This window comes from Choloepus didactylus, chromosome 8 (assembly GCF_015220235.1).
Source record: "Choloepus didactylus isolate mChoDid1 chromosome 8, mChoDid1.pri, whole genome shotgun sequence".
Taxonomy (NCBI): Eukaryota; Metazoa; Chordata; class Mammalia; order Pilosa; family Megalonychidae; genus Choloepus; species Choloepus didactylus.
Genome location: NC_051314.1, coordinates 11,378,071 through 11,392,640, shown reverse-complemented (window position 1 = coordinate 11,392,640; position 14,570 = coordinate 11,378,071). Strand labels below are relative to the sequence as shown.

Sequence of the window (14,570 nt, the reverse complement as noted above, 5' to 3'; positions counted from 1 at the left end):
AAATGGCCACAGCATGCTATGGAACCACATGAGTATGGGGTTATGAGACATGAGTATAGCAGCTTTCCTAGTTCTGTAAGTGCTTCCAGCCAAGTGCTGAGTTCATGTGTTCTTGGGGACCATTGGTGCAGCCCCTCCACAGTCCCAGCCAGCAATTATGCCTGTCTTCTCAGCAGCACATTCCTGTCCCTACCCAGCCTGACATTCCAGGAGCAGAGACCGCTGTATCGATGTTGTCATCAACACTGGCAGCCAATATTGGGACTCAGTGGGTGATGTGGGAAGGAATGGAAGGGAAGCCAGGCACCCTCTGAGCCTCAGTATACCCTTCTGTCAAATAGAGTCACTTGGAAAGGGAGATGGAACAAATACTTGGGCAGGCAGCTGAGACCCCAGCAAAGCCAGTATCTGGATGAAAAATGAAATGGGAGATGCCAGATTGGTTTATTGTAGCTCAGGGACTCTGGGTGGGGTTGGGGGTTTTGGTCGTGGTGACCCATTCTAGCAGGGCAAGGCACAGAGCTGGTGGGGGATGAGGCCACCAAGGTGGAAGGGGGGCCCTGGTCGCTGGGCTGGGGCTGCCCAGCGGGCACCAAGAAGCTGAAGCGCTGCAGGAGGCAGGTGAAGAAAAGGAAGAGCTCCATGTGGGCCAGGGGCTCCCCGAGGCATGCACAGTGGCCTGTGGGTGGGCATGGGGGCTTGGTGAGGAGGGATGGCCAGGGAATTTCCCATCCCAGACCCTTTAGGAAGAGGGCAGGACCCAGCACCCCACAGGCACCTGCTGAGAAAGGTATAAAGGCCTCTGGCTTCACGAAGCGGCTCTGGGCATCCAGGAAGTGTTCTGGGTGGAAGCGGAAGGGCTTCTCCCAGACGGTCTCATCCTTCAGCACCGATGACAGGTTGAGGATGAGTTGCGTCCCCTGTGCAGGACATGCCAGGCCAGGGGTAAAAGTCCAGGTTTGGGGGATGTTGTGCCCTCTGCCACTGCATGTGCACAGGCACACGCACCATCTGCCTGGCACATACCTGGACTCATTCAAGACACGCTCCACCCAGGAAGTGTCCCTGAACTCTGTTCCCAGGCTGGGCAGGGTGGCCAAGCTCTACCTTGGGGATGAGGAAGCCTTGGATCTCGGTGTCACGAGAGGTCATGTGTGACAGGCCCAGGGGAATGATGTCCCCAAAGTGCTGCACCTTGTGAATCACGACTGTGGTGAAGGGCATGCGCCCCTGATCCGCCATCTCCGGCCGCCGCTCCTGCCCTATCACCTCATCGATCTCCCTGTGGATGCGGCCTGGCAGAGAAGCACCCCAAGTGGGTCAGAGCTCAAGATATTGGGCACTGAGCTTGCCTTGGCCACCCCTGACCCCCTCTGTAGGGGGCAGTGTCCCCATGGAGGAGGCACCACTGTTACAGGAGGCTGGGCCCAGCTCTGGGCAGTGTCCCTGGTGTCCAGAGGAAGCTCAGAAACCCCAGCTTGACACTGTCCACCCAAGCACTCCAGGCCCTACCCCCACCACGTTCCAGGCAGGGCTCACGCTGCACGTCCGGGTGCAGGATCATGAGCAGGAGGGCCCAGGCCAGTGTGATCGAGGTGGTCACTATCCCTGCGGTGAACAGGTCGGCCACCACCACGCGCAGGTTGGCATCACTGAAGCTGCTCTCGGGGTTCCCCTTGGCCTGGGCCAGGCAGAGAGGGCCAGCTCAGAGACAGAGGGCGGGTGCTCCCAGACAGGCCCCCATCCTGTGCCACTCAGCCTGGCTGCCTGTCCGCTGGGCAATGCCTGGGCCCACCATCCTGGCCCCTCTGGGCCCTCATGCCCACCCCCCGTGTGCTCCTGCCTCTCACCTTCTCCACTTCGCCCAGGAAGGTATCCGTCAGGTCGCGGGGAGGTTGGGCCAGATCCCAGCCCTGCCTGTGCTCGGTGAGCAGCTCGTCCAGCAGGTCCATGAGGGCAATCTGCTCCGGGAAGGCCCTGTCGACCATCCCAGGGATGTGCAGGAGCACTGGGAACGCGTTCACCAACTGTGTGGGGTGCAGAGCAGGGCCTTGGGTCCTCCATGCCCTCAACCCACTCCTTGGCCAGGCTCTGTCCCAGGCACGAGGGGCCCTGTCTCCTGCTCTGAGCTCTGGGCCTGTACTCTGGCTCTGCTGCTCCCACACGTGCCCTTCCTCCCCTGGCCCCCAGGCACAAATCCCCCTCCCCGGAGTGCCAGGGGCAGGGCAGCGGCCTCTTCCAGGACCGCGCGGGACTCCGAGGCCCGCCCCCTACCTCTGGGAGGAAGCCCGAATCCTCCTTAAGTGTGGCCTCCACCAGCCCCAAGAGCTTGCAGAATGTGGGGTCTGTGTACTCGAAGCGGCGCCCGTGGGTGAGGGAGGCGATCACGTTGCACGCGGCTTGGTTCAGGTGGCGGTTGGGACTAAAGGGGCGTCCTGGAGAGGGAGGGCTCGGGTCAGGGAGGGTCGCCCCGCGTGCCTCCGCTCCCTCAGCCCGGCAATCACCGTCATGGTCGGCGAAGGCAGCGCAGAGACAGGCGGCCTCCTCGGTCACCCACTGCTCCAGCGACTTCTTGCCCAGGCCGAAGTCCCGCATGGTAGACACGGAGAAGCGCCACTGCTCGCGCCACCCGGGTCCATAGCGCGCAAAGAGCACGCCTGGGGCAGGGCGAGTACTTGGGCGCATGAGTGGGTGGGCCCCCAACCTGATGCTTCTCCTTCTTGCTCTGGGAGACCCCAACTCTGCCTTCTGTTTCTGGGTATCCTATGTTGACCACCCCACCCACCCCTCTCAGGCCTCGCCTAGTGCCCCGCCTTCACTGAAGCCCCCCCCCCCCAGTCACGACTTGCTGACCCCTCCAGCTGCCTCTCACCACATGGGTGAGCTTTTTCCTTCCCCAGCTATGCCCTCTCCGCCCTGCCGACCCAGGGTCACTGCATTCTGTGGTCTTGCTGGGATGGGATCTTTGCCACTGCCAGCTTACCTTGTGCCCGCAGCCCGAAGCCCAGCCGCTCATTCATGGGCAAGGGTGGGCGATCTGAGGTGTCCTCACTGCGATGTACCAGAGCCTCGCGCACGGCCGCCAGCCCGCTGAACACGACCACGGGCGTCCAGCCCAGCTGCAGGCCGAACACGTCCCTGAAGCAGCTCCGCAGCTGCAGGCCCAGGGCAGAGGGTGACGTCAAGCCTGGGACCTGGCAGGCTGCTGGCCCCAGTGTCACTGTGCCAGCCTAGGGGACCACTAGGACATCTGGCCTCCCTTGGGGTCTCACCCTCCTCAGGAGTAGGACCTCACCTTGAAGTCCACCCTCCAGAGACAACTTTGCAAGAGTCACCAAAATTGTAGTAGGAATGAAAATGAGAATGTGACATATGAAAACCTGTGGTATGCAGCAAAGGTGGTACTGAGAGGGAAATTTATAGCTCTAAACACCCACTTTAAAAAGAAGAAAAGAGCTAAGACCAAAGACCTAACTGAAGAACTGAAGAAAGTAGAGAAAGTGCAGCAAATTAAACCTAAAGCAAGTAGAAGAACAGAAATAACAAAGCACAAGTACATGGATTGGAGAACAATAAAATGAGAGAATCAATAAAACCAAAAGTTGGTTCTTTGAGAAGATCAACAAGATTGAGAAACTCTTGACTAGTCTGAAAAAATGAAAAAGAGAGGACACAAATAAAATCAGAAATTAGAGAGGGGTCATTACCATGGACCTTCATTCTATGAAGCAAACATCACTTAATGCCAAAACCTGATAAAGATACTACTAGAAAAGGAAACCTCAGACCAATCTCTCTAATGTATATGTGTGTAAAAATCCTCAACAAACTACTTGCAAATCTAATCCAATGGCAATTGAAAGAATTACACACCATGACCAAGTGGGATTTATTCCAGGAATGCAAGGGAAGTTCAACACAAGAAAATCGACATAATACAACACATTAACAAATTGAAGGGGGAAAACCACATGATCATCTCAATTGATACAGAAAAGGCATTTGCCAAATTCACCATCTTTCTTGCTAAAAACACTTCAAAATGTAGGAATCGAAGGCAACTTCCTCAACATGACTAAGGGCATATATGAAAAAACTACAGCCAGCATTGTACTCAATGGTGCAAGACTGAAAGCCTTCCCCTCTAAGATTGGGAACGAGATAAAGGTGCCTACTGTCACAACTATTATTCATCATTGTGTTAGAAGCCCCAGCAAGAGCAATTAGGCAAGACAAAGAAATAAAGGGCATGCAAATTGGAAAGTTAGATATGAAACTCTCATTGTTTGCAGATGACGTGATTCCATATTGGGAAAATCCTGAGAAATCTACAACATAGCTTCTTGAACTAATAAACAAATTCAGCGAAGTGACGGGATACAAGATCATCACACAAAAATCAGTGGTATTTCTATGTACTAGTAATGACCTAATTGGTAGGAATTAAGAAAAGAATCCATCCACAGTAACAACTAAAAGAATGAAGTATCTAGGAATAAACTTAACCAAGGGTGTAAAGGACTTTTACATAGAAACTGTAAAACATTGCTAAAAGAAACCAAAGAAGACCTAAATAGGCAGAAAGATAATGGATAGGAAGGCTAAATGTCATTAAGATGTCATTTCTACCCAGATTGATCTACAGATTCAATACCAATCAAAATTACAACAACCTACATTGCAGACTTGAATAAGTTAATTATTACATTTATTTGGAAGGGAAAGGGGCCTCAACATCCTAAAAATGAAGGAAGTGGGAGGACATACACTTCCTGACTTTAAAGCTTATTATAAATACTAATAATACCAATACCACAATAGTAAAACAGCATGGTACTGGCACAAAGAAACACATTGATCAGTGGAGTTGAATTGAGAGTTCAGAAATAGTTTCTCAGATCTATGGTCAATTGATTTTTGACAAGGCCTCCAAATCCACGGAACTGGGCCACAATAGTCTCTTCAACAAATGGGGCTGCAAGAACTGGATATCCATATCCAGAGGAGTGAAAGAGGACCCCTACCTCACACCCTATAAAAAAATTAACTGAAAGTGAACAAAAGACCAAAATATAAGAGCCAGTACCATAAAACTCCTAGAAGATAATATAAGGAAACATCTTCAAGACTTAGTGATAGGAAGTAGCTTCTTAGACTTTACACCCAAAGCACAAGCAATGAAAGAAAAAAGTAGATAAATGGGAACTCCTTAAGACTGAACATTTCTGTGCTTCAAAGGACTTTGTCAAAAAGATTAAGAAGCAGACAATTCAATGGGAGAGAATATTTTGTAACCATATGTGGTATATACATATGATAGAATATTATGCAGCAGTAAGAAGGAATGAGGTCCTGAAGCATGAAACAACAAGGATGAAACTTGAGGACATAATACTGAGTGAAATAAGCCAGATATTGTATCATTTCACTAATATGAACTAACTAGAACAGGTAAACTCAGAGTCTTCAAGGGTAGAAGAGACCCTTGAGGGGACCTAGAGATAGACAGAAGCTAGTGAAGGGGAAGAGGTTGCCTGATATGTAAATAATTGTTAACAAGGTTGAACTTAAATGTTTGGGAATGGATGGAGGTTATGGTAGTTCAGTATTGGGATTATAAATATGATAGTGATGTATTGTAGGTGAATTTGATTGAAAGTGGTTGTTTAAAGTCATGTATGTAAATAAGTTCTTGCAGGAGCTACTACAAATCTAAAATAACATAATAGGGAGTATATGGGAAAAAACATAGCTATTGCAAATGATGGACTATAGTTAATTTTATGGATTATAGTAATATTTCAATATTCTTTCATCAACAGTAACAAATTAACTACACCAATACTATGGGAATCAGGGGTATAGGAGGATTTGGGTTTTATCTTTTATTCTTAGATCTGTTCTTGAGTAATGAAAGTGTTATAAAATTGATCATGGGCATGTATGCTCAACTATGTGATGATATTGTGAGCCACTGATTGTATAATTTAGATGGTTTGTGTGGTTTGTGAATATATCTCACTACAATTGAAAAAAAATTGTCAGTAGGCCTCAGTCAGTATCACATTTCACTGATGAGGAAAGAAGTTCAATGAGGTGAGCAGGGAGGCCACAGGCCCCGCAGTGGGGACAGATTGGAGCCCAGTCACTGAACCCCTCTACATCATGATTTCTTGATTTAAATGGAGCTCCCCAGTAGGAAACCCCTCCCACCACCTCTCCTACCCCCATTCCCAAGGCCATGTCTTTGGTTGTCATCGGGGGACTGACACAGCTGGATTTTCCATAAACCATGTGCCATCCAACTTGACCCCAAACCTGCTGCTGAGCCCCAACCACTTGCAGGCTTTGTTCTCTCCACACTTTGCTTTCCCAGCAAAGGTCCCTCCCCTGGGAGCCTCTGACCAGCTGCTTCTGCTGGACCTGCTTCTTGTGCAGCCTGTGGCTCTACCTTCCACCTCGTGACTGGTGCTAGGAGGGTGCCCAGGACTCCTGCTGTCCCTCAGCCCACCACCTCCCTCACCTTGTTGAAGCTGCGTGGCATGTCCTTGATGTTCATCTGCAGGAAGTTGCCCAGTCCTGTGGCAGTGCACAGTGGGCAGTGGCAGGGGGCCAGGTGGGTAGCGTGGGGCCCAGCGTACGTGCCGGTGCATCAGGTCCACCAGGAGCAGGAAGATGGCCATAGCCACGGCCAGGGGTGCCAGTGCCTCCCCTGTCAGCAGCCCCATGGCTGCCTCACTGCCCACCAGAATCCTGGGCAGGGGAGGAGGTGGGCATGCAGACAGCTGTCCTCACCTGGGACCCCAATAACACCTGGCACATGGGATCAGATCAGGAACTCACAGCACATAGATTGTGCCCTGCCCTAACAAGGAGATAAGGCCTGACCTATGCCCTCTGCCATTACCCAACCTGTTTGGAGCAATGATTGTGTAAGCAGGGAGGAGTCGTCCAAGTCAGTGTGGGGGAGCTCAATGTTGTTGCTCCTTCTGTCCTTCTCTGGATACCTGCCCAGGTGGAGTAGGAACTGGGGATCTGGAGGGGAAGCAGCATCCTCCCCCAGCTCTATGCAGACTGCTTGTAGGTCTGAGAGCTAATGCAACCTGGTAGAGCCTGAACTGACCCTGTCGCCTCCTGATGTGTTTACAACCTGGCCCTCAGAACATGCCCTCGCCCTTTGTCCCCTCTCACCTGCACCTCCTGGAGTGACATTCACTACCAAGGTGTGTCATCCATGCTTGGGGCATAGGGAGGCCAAGCTGGGCAACAGGGCTCTGGGTGGCAGGGGGACAGGGGAGAATGAGGTTCTCCAGTTGATCCCCACCTCACATGTGCACAATCAGTGTGCACAGACACCAACACATAGAACCAACCACCATGCATCCAGCCCTCAGCCTGGTTGTCCGGGCACTGGGGGAGGCCCAGGCCCCACCTGTCCTGGCCTCTCTGCCCCTTGCTCTGAGTGTCACCTCCTTGACAGGGTGGGGCCTCAGCCTCCTTCTTCCACAGCAAAAGGACTGGGATTTGGGCCAAGTTTTAAAATCAGTTAAGTTGATTAAGTCCCAGAGGCTGAGACCCAGTCAAAGGGGAAGGTGGGGGAGCCAAGAGGCAGGGCAGAAGCATTTCCCAGAACAAGGGGGCAGGGAGGGCCTGTCATGGCTGCTCCACCACAGGCCCTCTTGCTCCACCTGGGGGTGTATGAGGCAAACTCACTCTCTGTTCTGGAAAGAGCAGGAGTATTCAACTTGGGAGTTGGGAGGTGCTCTTCCCAGACTGAGCAGAGCCTGGAGCAGACCCCTGCCCCCAGCCCATTCCTGAACAGTAATGGACCAGACCTTTCCCAAGGTTCCCAAACAGCTAGTAGGCAGGTTACAGGGATTTATCATTTTAGAAAGTCATCGCATCTCAGCCTGCTCTCCATGGGGCTTCTGCTTTAGCAAAGCTTCTGGGGTTTCAGGGGTGAGTAGGATCCTCTGGCAACCAAGGGATTACCTGTGTCAGGGTAAAGTGCCTTGTGAAGTGAAGGGGCCTCTTCTCACTGCTTAATGAGATGTAAAAGTACATCAAGGAAGCAGGCAAGATGGTGGCATAGAGAGGTGTGGAATTTAGTTAGTCCTTTAGAGCAACTAGTAAATAGCCAGAAACAACTAGTAAATAGTCTGGAATAACAGTTGGGGGACATCCATGACTGGACATACACCATACACCAGCATAGAATGGGTGGAATGGCTGAGATAGCAGCATAGAACTGTAAGTAAAGCTCCCCAAACTGCAGAGATGGTGCCCCTCCCCCATCAGGACAGCAGGCTGAGTTCAAGAACTTCACCTTGGAAAAAAGAAGCCAGCCAACTTGGGAGAGGGACAGGAACTCAACCAAGCTTCAACCGCAGTTTTAATTAACAAATTTGGACTACTGAATACAAGCTACAGGCACAGATAAACCCAGAAGAAGCAGGAAAGGAAACTTGAGGTTGCTCCTGGCAGAGAGGAGGTGGGGCTGATGGAAAATAAATAATAAAAAAAAAAAAAAATGGAAGCCTTTGGAGATGGCTGAGCTCAGGAGACTGGAAAATGACTATGTCCCAAGAAAAGGGACACAAGGAACTGGGTACCAACACCAGTTGTCCAGTGAAACTGGGAGGCTGGGGACTGGCTCTGAAAAGGGGCTTTCTTTCTTCTTCCTTTTTCCCCCTCCCATTCCAAGTAGCTCATTTGAGAAAGCCTCAGGCAATTTCAATTGTCAGCCCTGACCCAGTGTGGAGTTAAGAGTCAGAGAGACAAAGGAAGAAATCAAGTGTATCAGATAACTACCTAAAGGGCGTATCTTCCCTAAGAAAAGGTTGCAGGGCCCAGCTCACATGGCTGCCCTGCCTCATGAAATTCAGACCCTAGGGCCTGGGGGTGGGGGGAGAGGACAAGAAACAGCTTAAGTTTGGCTTCTGACACCCTCTGCCCCTGGCTAGGACAGGGTCTGCTGAGAATTAAAGGCACCACACCTCTTTGCACCAGTGGGGAGCTATGGTCTGACAAGCACCACCTGCTGGACATAATAGGAAAAGCGCAGAGTCTAGAGATCTCACAGGAAAGTCTGACAACTTCCTCTTCAGGGAAACTTGATACTGAATACAACCTCTTCATGAGACCTGGGCCTGTCTGGTCTGGGAAAATCTGATTGGGGTAATCAAGGAAGCCAGATGCGTAGACAAAAAAATTACAAAAATATTGAAAATATTACATTAGGAAAAATGAACATATGGCCAGCTCAAAGGAACAAACTTACACTTCAACTGAGATACAGGAATTGAAACAACTAATTATTAATCAAACAAATCTCCTAAATCAATAAAAAAATCAAATCAATGAGTTGAGGGAAGATATGGCAAAAGAGATGAAGGATATATAGAAGACATTGGGCAAACATAAGGAAGAATCTGAAAGTTTGAAAAAACAATTGGAAGAACTTATGTGAATGAGAGGCACAACAGAAGACATGAAAAACACAATGGAGACATACAACATGAGATTTGAAGAGGCAGAAGAAAGGATTCATGAACTGGAGGACAGCACAGCTGAAATCCTACACATAAAAGAACAGATAGGGAAAAGAATGGAAAAGTATGAGTGGGGTCTCAGAGAGTTGAGTGACAATATCAAGTGCATGAATATATGTGTCATGGGTGTCTGAGAAGAAGAAAAGGGAAAAGGGGCAGAAATAATAATGGAGGAAATAATCACTGAAAATTTCTCATCTCTTATGAAAGACTTCAAATTAAAGATCCAAGAAGTGAAGCTTACCCCAAACAGAATAGATCCAAGTAGACCAACTCCAAGACACTTAATAATCAGATTATCAAATGTCAAAGACAAAGAGAGAATTCTGAAAGCAGCAAGAGAAAAGTGATCCATCACATACAAAGGAAGCTTGATAAGACTATGTGTGGTTTCTCAGTAGAAACCATGCATCTGAGAAGGCAATGGCATGATATATTTAAGATACTGAAAGAGAAAATTGCAAACCAAGAGTTCTATATCCAGCAAAACTGCCCTTCAAAAATGAGGGAGTGTTTAAATATTTTCAGGCAAACAGACACTGAGACAGTTTGTGAGCAAGATACCTGCTCTGCAAGAAATACTAGAAGGAGCACTACTGGCAGATAGGAAAAGAAAGGAGAAAGAGGTTTGGAAGAGTATAAAAATGAAGACTATTAGTAAGGGTAAAGAGAGAGAGAGGAAAAAATAAAAATAAAATAAGACATGACATATAAAATCCAAATGACAAAATGGTTGACAGTAGACATTATGTTGAGTGAAATTAGCCAGAAACAATAGGACAGATACTATATGGTCTCACTAATATTGACTAACATTGATGACTGAAATTTGAGATAGAGATTAGAGATCAGGCATTTGATGCTGAAGGAGTACAGAAGATTCAACAGGATTGATTGTATAGATACAGAAATGGAATGGATAGCATAATAGTGTGTGATGATAACACAATATTGTAAGTACTCTGAACAAAGATGAGTGTGAGTATGGTTGAAAGAGGAAGGCTAAAGGCAGGTATGATGCCAGATGGAAAGATAGAAGATAAAGACTGGGATTATGTAATTTAGCTAAACCTAGAGTAGTCAATGATGGTGATTAAATGTACAAATATAAGAATGCTTTTAAATCAGGGAGAACAAATGAATGACAACATTGCAAGGTGTTGAAAATTGGATGGTTTTGGGGAAATATGCAATCCATGTAACTAGAGTCTATAGTTAATGGCAATGTTGTAAGATGCTTCCATTAATTTTAACAAAGCCAGTATACCAAAGCTAAGTGTCTATAAGAGGGGGATATAAGGGAATGGTATGGGATTCTTGGCAATGCTGTCTGACCTTTTCATTGTATTTATTTTCATTTTTCTTCTGACATTGGTATATCTATTTTTCAATTTTTCCTCCTTTTCCTCTTTGGGGAAGAGATGGAAATGTCCTAATATAGATTGTGGTGTGAATGCAGAATTATGTGATTATACTGGGAATCACTGTTTACTTAGGCTGAATTGTATGGTATGTGAATAAAACTGTTAAAAAAAGCAGAGGGATAAAAGTGCTGGTGAAAATGTGGAGAGAGGGATGTACCTATTCCCTGTAGGTAGGGAAGCAGAATGGTGCAGCCCAGCTGGAGGGCAGTGTGATGGTTTGACAGGAAGCTAACTGTGGGGTTGCCATATAGTACTGCAACCCAGTTATTGGGTGTATATTTGGAAGAACTGAGAGCAGGGGCATGAGTGGACATTTCACAGAGGTGTTTATGGCAGCCATATGTATGATTTGCAATGGGTGATGGTGGTCTAAGGGTACTTTGGTAAACAGAGTGGTGAACTCTGGTGTATACACACAATGGAATACTGAGTTGCAACAAGAAGAAATGAAGTATTAGGTATGCACCTAGGTGAATGGACCTTGAAGACAGTATGTTGAGTGAAATAAGCCAGAATTGAAAACACAAACATTATAATGCCCCACTGCTATGAACTAACTATAATGTGCAAACTCTGAGAATTGAATCTGAGAGCATAGGTTATCAGGGGAGGCTTATGGTAAAGATTCCTAGATTGTAAGCTCTTGCAGCAGTCACATCTATTCATGAGTTGTAATGGATATCTCTAAATCCTGAGATGCTGAGCTGGTTGGTCCCTGTAAATTCAAGTATATATGTGACAACTGAGACACAAAGCCACAGTTTGGGAGCTGTGAATATCAGCACTACACAAAACAGCAAATGTTAAAAAAGCTGAAAAAGATCAGACTTCAATTAGAGACATGAATGAAATGGACTTGATTAGAACTAAGGTAAACCAGACTAAAGGGAAATGGATGATATTGAGTGCATTTTAAAACCTCAACTTCTATGTGAGACCAATGGAAGAGATGTTTATTTGGTACAAAATCTACACTTTCTGTAGCATGCTATATAATTTAACTTGTATGGTCAGTTTATTCAAACACCACAATTATTACATGGAACCTTGAAAAGGGGGTGATATCTGGTTGTTTTGTACAGGTTAGCATGAAGCCCTGATACATCCCAGAGTAATTTGGACAGAGAATAAAAAGTATTTGCAAAGCTCACTTGAGGGCCTGAGGGAAAATGCAGAAACATTAAACTTCCCACCTGGGGAATTTCTGGTATTCTCACAAGCATTGGGGACTACCATTGCAATGGGCCAAGTCCGTGATCGTGGGGCTTGCCATTATGAAGCTTGTTACTATAAAGGAGAGGCTAAGCCTACCTAAAATCTTGCCTCAATTTCACCCCCAGAGAAACTCTTTTATTGCTCAAATGTGGCCTGTCTCTCTCTAAGCCCACTTGGCTGGTAAACTCACTGTCCTCCCCCCTATGTGGGACATGACACCCGGGGATGAGCCTGGACCCAGCATTGTGGAACTGAGCAAATGTTCCTGACCAAAAGGAGGAAGAGAAATTAAACAAAATAAAGTTTCAGTGGCTGAGAGATCTCAAGTGGTGTTGAGAAGTCATTCTGGATGTTATTCTTATGCATTATATAAATATCCCTTTTTAGTTTTTAGTGTACTAGAATAGCTTGAAGGAAATACCTGAAACTGTTGAACTGCAATCCAGTATCCTTGATTCTTGAAGACAATCATATAACTATATAGGTGTTATAAATAAGCACTATACCCAAAAATGCTCGCCCGATTGTGGAGGAGAAAGGAATTTATTTACAATCTTGCAAGAGTGGGTGCACCACCAAAGAAACATGGCAGGTGCACTGAACAATAGAACACAGCAACATTTTATATCTTAAGTCTAACACGCAAGTCCCTCCCCTGTTTCTCCATTGGCTGGATACTCCAGAGGCTACAGCCTATCTGAGAGAGGTAACTAGTTCACCTTTGAGATTTTAAATTGTACAGCCTATCAGAGAGAGCTAACTAGTCTGCCTTTGGGATTTTAAATTGTACAGCCTATCTGAGACAGCTCATCCAGTTTAAACTTCCCACTGAGTGTTCCTGCCTTTGATTATAAGTAGTGCCATCTCTGGGCTTATGTCAGGGGCTCTCTCTTTCCCTTTAACCATGGAGCCCATGTGAGCCAGTCTTATGTAGTTTCCATTTTCCCTACTCCATGTTGCCTTTATGTGAAAGCTAAACTTAACCCTTTCTTACAGATTCCCTCCTCTTTCTATTTAAACTCTTTAGTTTTCACATTCTAGTTTCTCAAATTTGCTAAGAGCTTTTTTTTACATTCCTTGTTACAGGGATCTTTCTCTTTAATGGGGGTATAGATTGTTCTTCTGATACTGCAACACCCAACCACTGGGAATACCATGGCTGAAATGATAAGGGAAGTTAAAACAGACATTGCAACTCCTTTTCATTTCCCAAGCCAATTTTAAGGCTGTTAAGCCTTGTAAAGCCTTGGTGATATTTCCCTCTGGTGCTGTATTGTTGGGGATGAACGTGCAACAGCTTCCCCCAGTTATGACACAGACACCTTCCTTTTTAGTTAGCATCATGTCCAGGGCTATCCTATTTTTCCATGCCATTCAGCTAGTGACATCTAACTGTCCTGCTGTTCCCTTAATGACATCCCTGGTACAGTTGATAAATCTTTGCTGATTATAATAGATATTTTTGATCTAATCCATATTTTCATTGATGGTGACCCACCAGAATAAGAATGATTCAAATCCTGCAGCCACTTGATTTCTCACTTTAAACTCATCTGGAACTCCCCAGGGAATCCCTATGTTATCTAAATAGATTTGTTCATCAAAAGAACCAGGTACATTTCATACATTTTTTAAATCTCTTTTGCTTTGGGGTGGTACTTTTTCTTTACTTTCAAATGCCAGGGTGAATGGGATAGCCAATTGAACCAGACTGCAGGTTCCCTCCCACTTTTAAGGTACTGTGGGCCAGAGGACACCCCTCCTGCAGTACCAACAGAGGTCTGCTTGGAGTATAGCTAAGCTGGAGAAGTTGCCAGTACTATCCTTACTCATGTTCCACACTCGTGTGCAGAAGGCCATGGTTCCAAGATCTTGGAGCCCTTCTTCCTATCTGGAGAGACAGGCAGAGTGGTTTCTGGGACCAAGGCAAGAAGCTGGTATGGCCTTCACACTTCCCTTCCAGACTGGAGGGAAAAGAGAGGTCAATGTATTACAACTTTTATCAGGAGTAGCATTTTGAAAGAGGAGTATCATACACAAACTCCTTTTCATGCTTTTCCATACCCAAGGGGAAGGGCACAATCTGAGCAGTGGGTTGACCTGTTGCACATATGTAGCAGTTGCTTTTATTTAGACTCTGGATGGTATATTTGACACATTCTACCCAGCCATTTGTATCTCCATAACCTGTCTTTATTTCTATAGTCTGTTTTAAGTTTCTGGCCTCAAGTACTCTAATGACCTTGGGGTCATTTTGAACTGGAGAGTTGGACTCCAGTCAAGTTTCCCTTAATGGTTTTCCCTCTAATGTGGGTGAGACCCATCCCTTATACTGTGTTGTCCACCAAACAGTGTTTCAAGAGTAACAGGGGTTAGGTGA

The 14,570-nt window shown here is 46.6% G+C and overlaps 1 pseudogene; it reads right to left on the bottom strand.

The window, feature by feature from the left end:
* Window positions 1-930: 930 nt before the first annotated feature.
* On the bottom strand, window positions 931-6,850 carry LOC119541892 (annotated as a pseudogene).
* Between the last annotated feature and the right edge of the window lie 7,720 nt (window positions 6,851-14,570).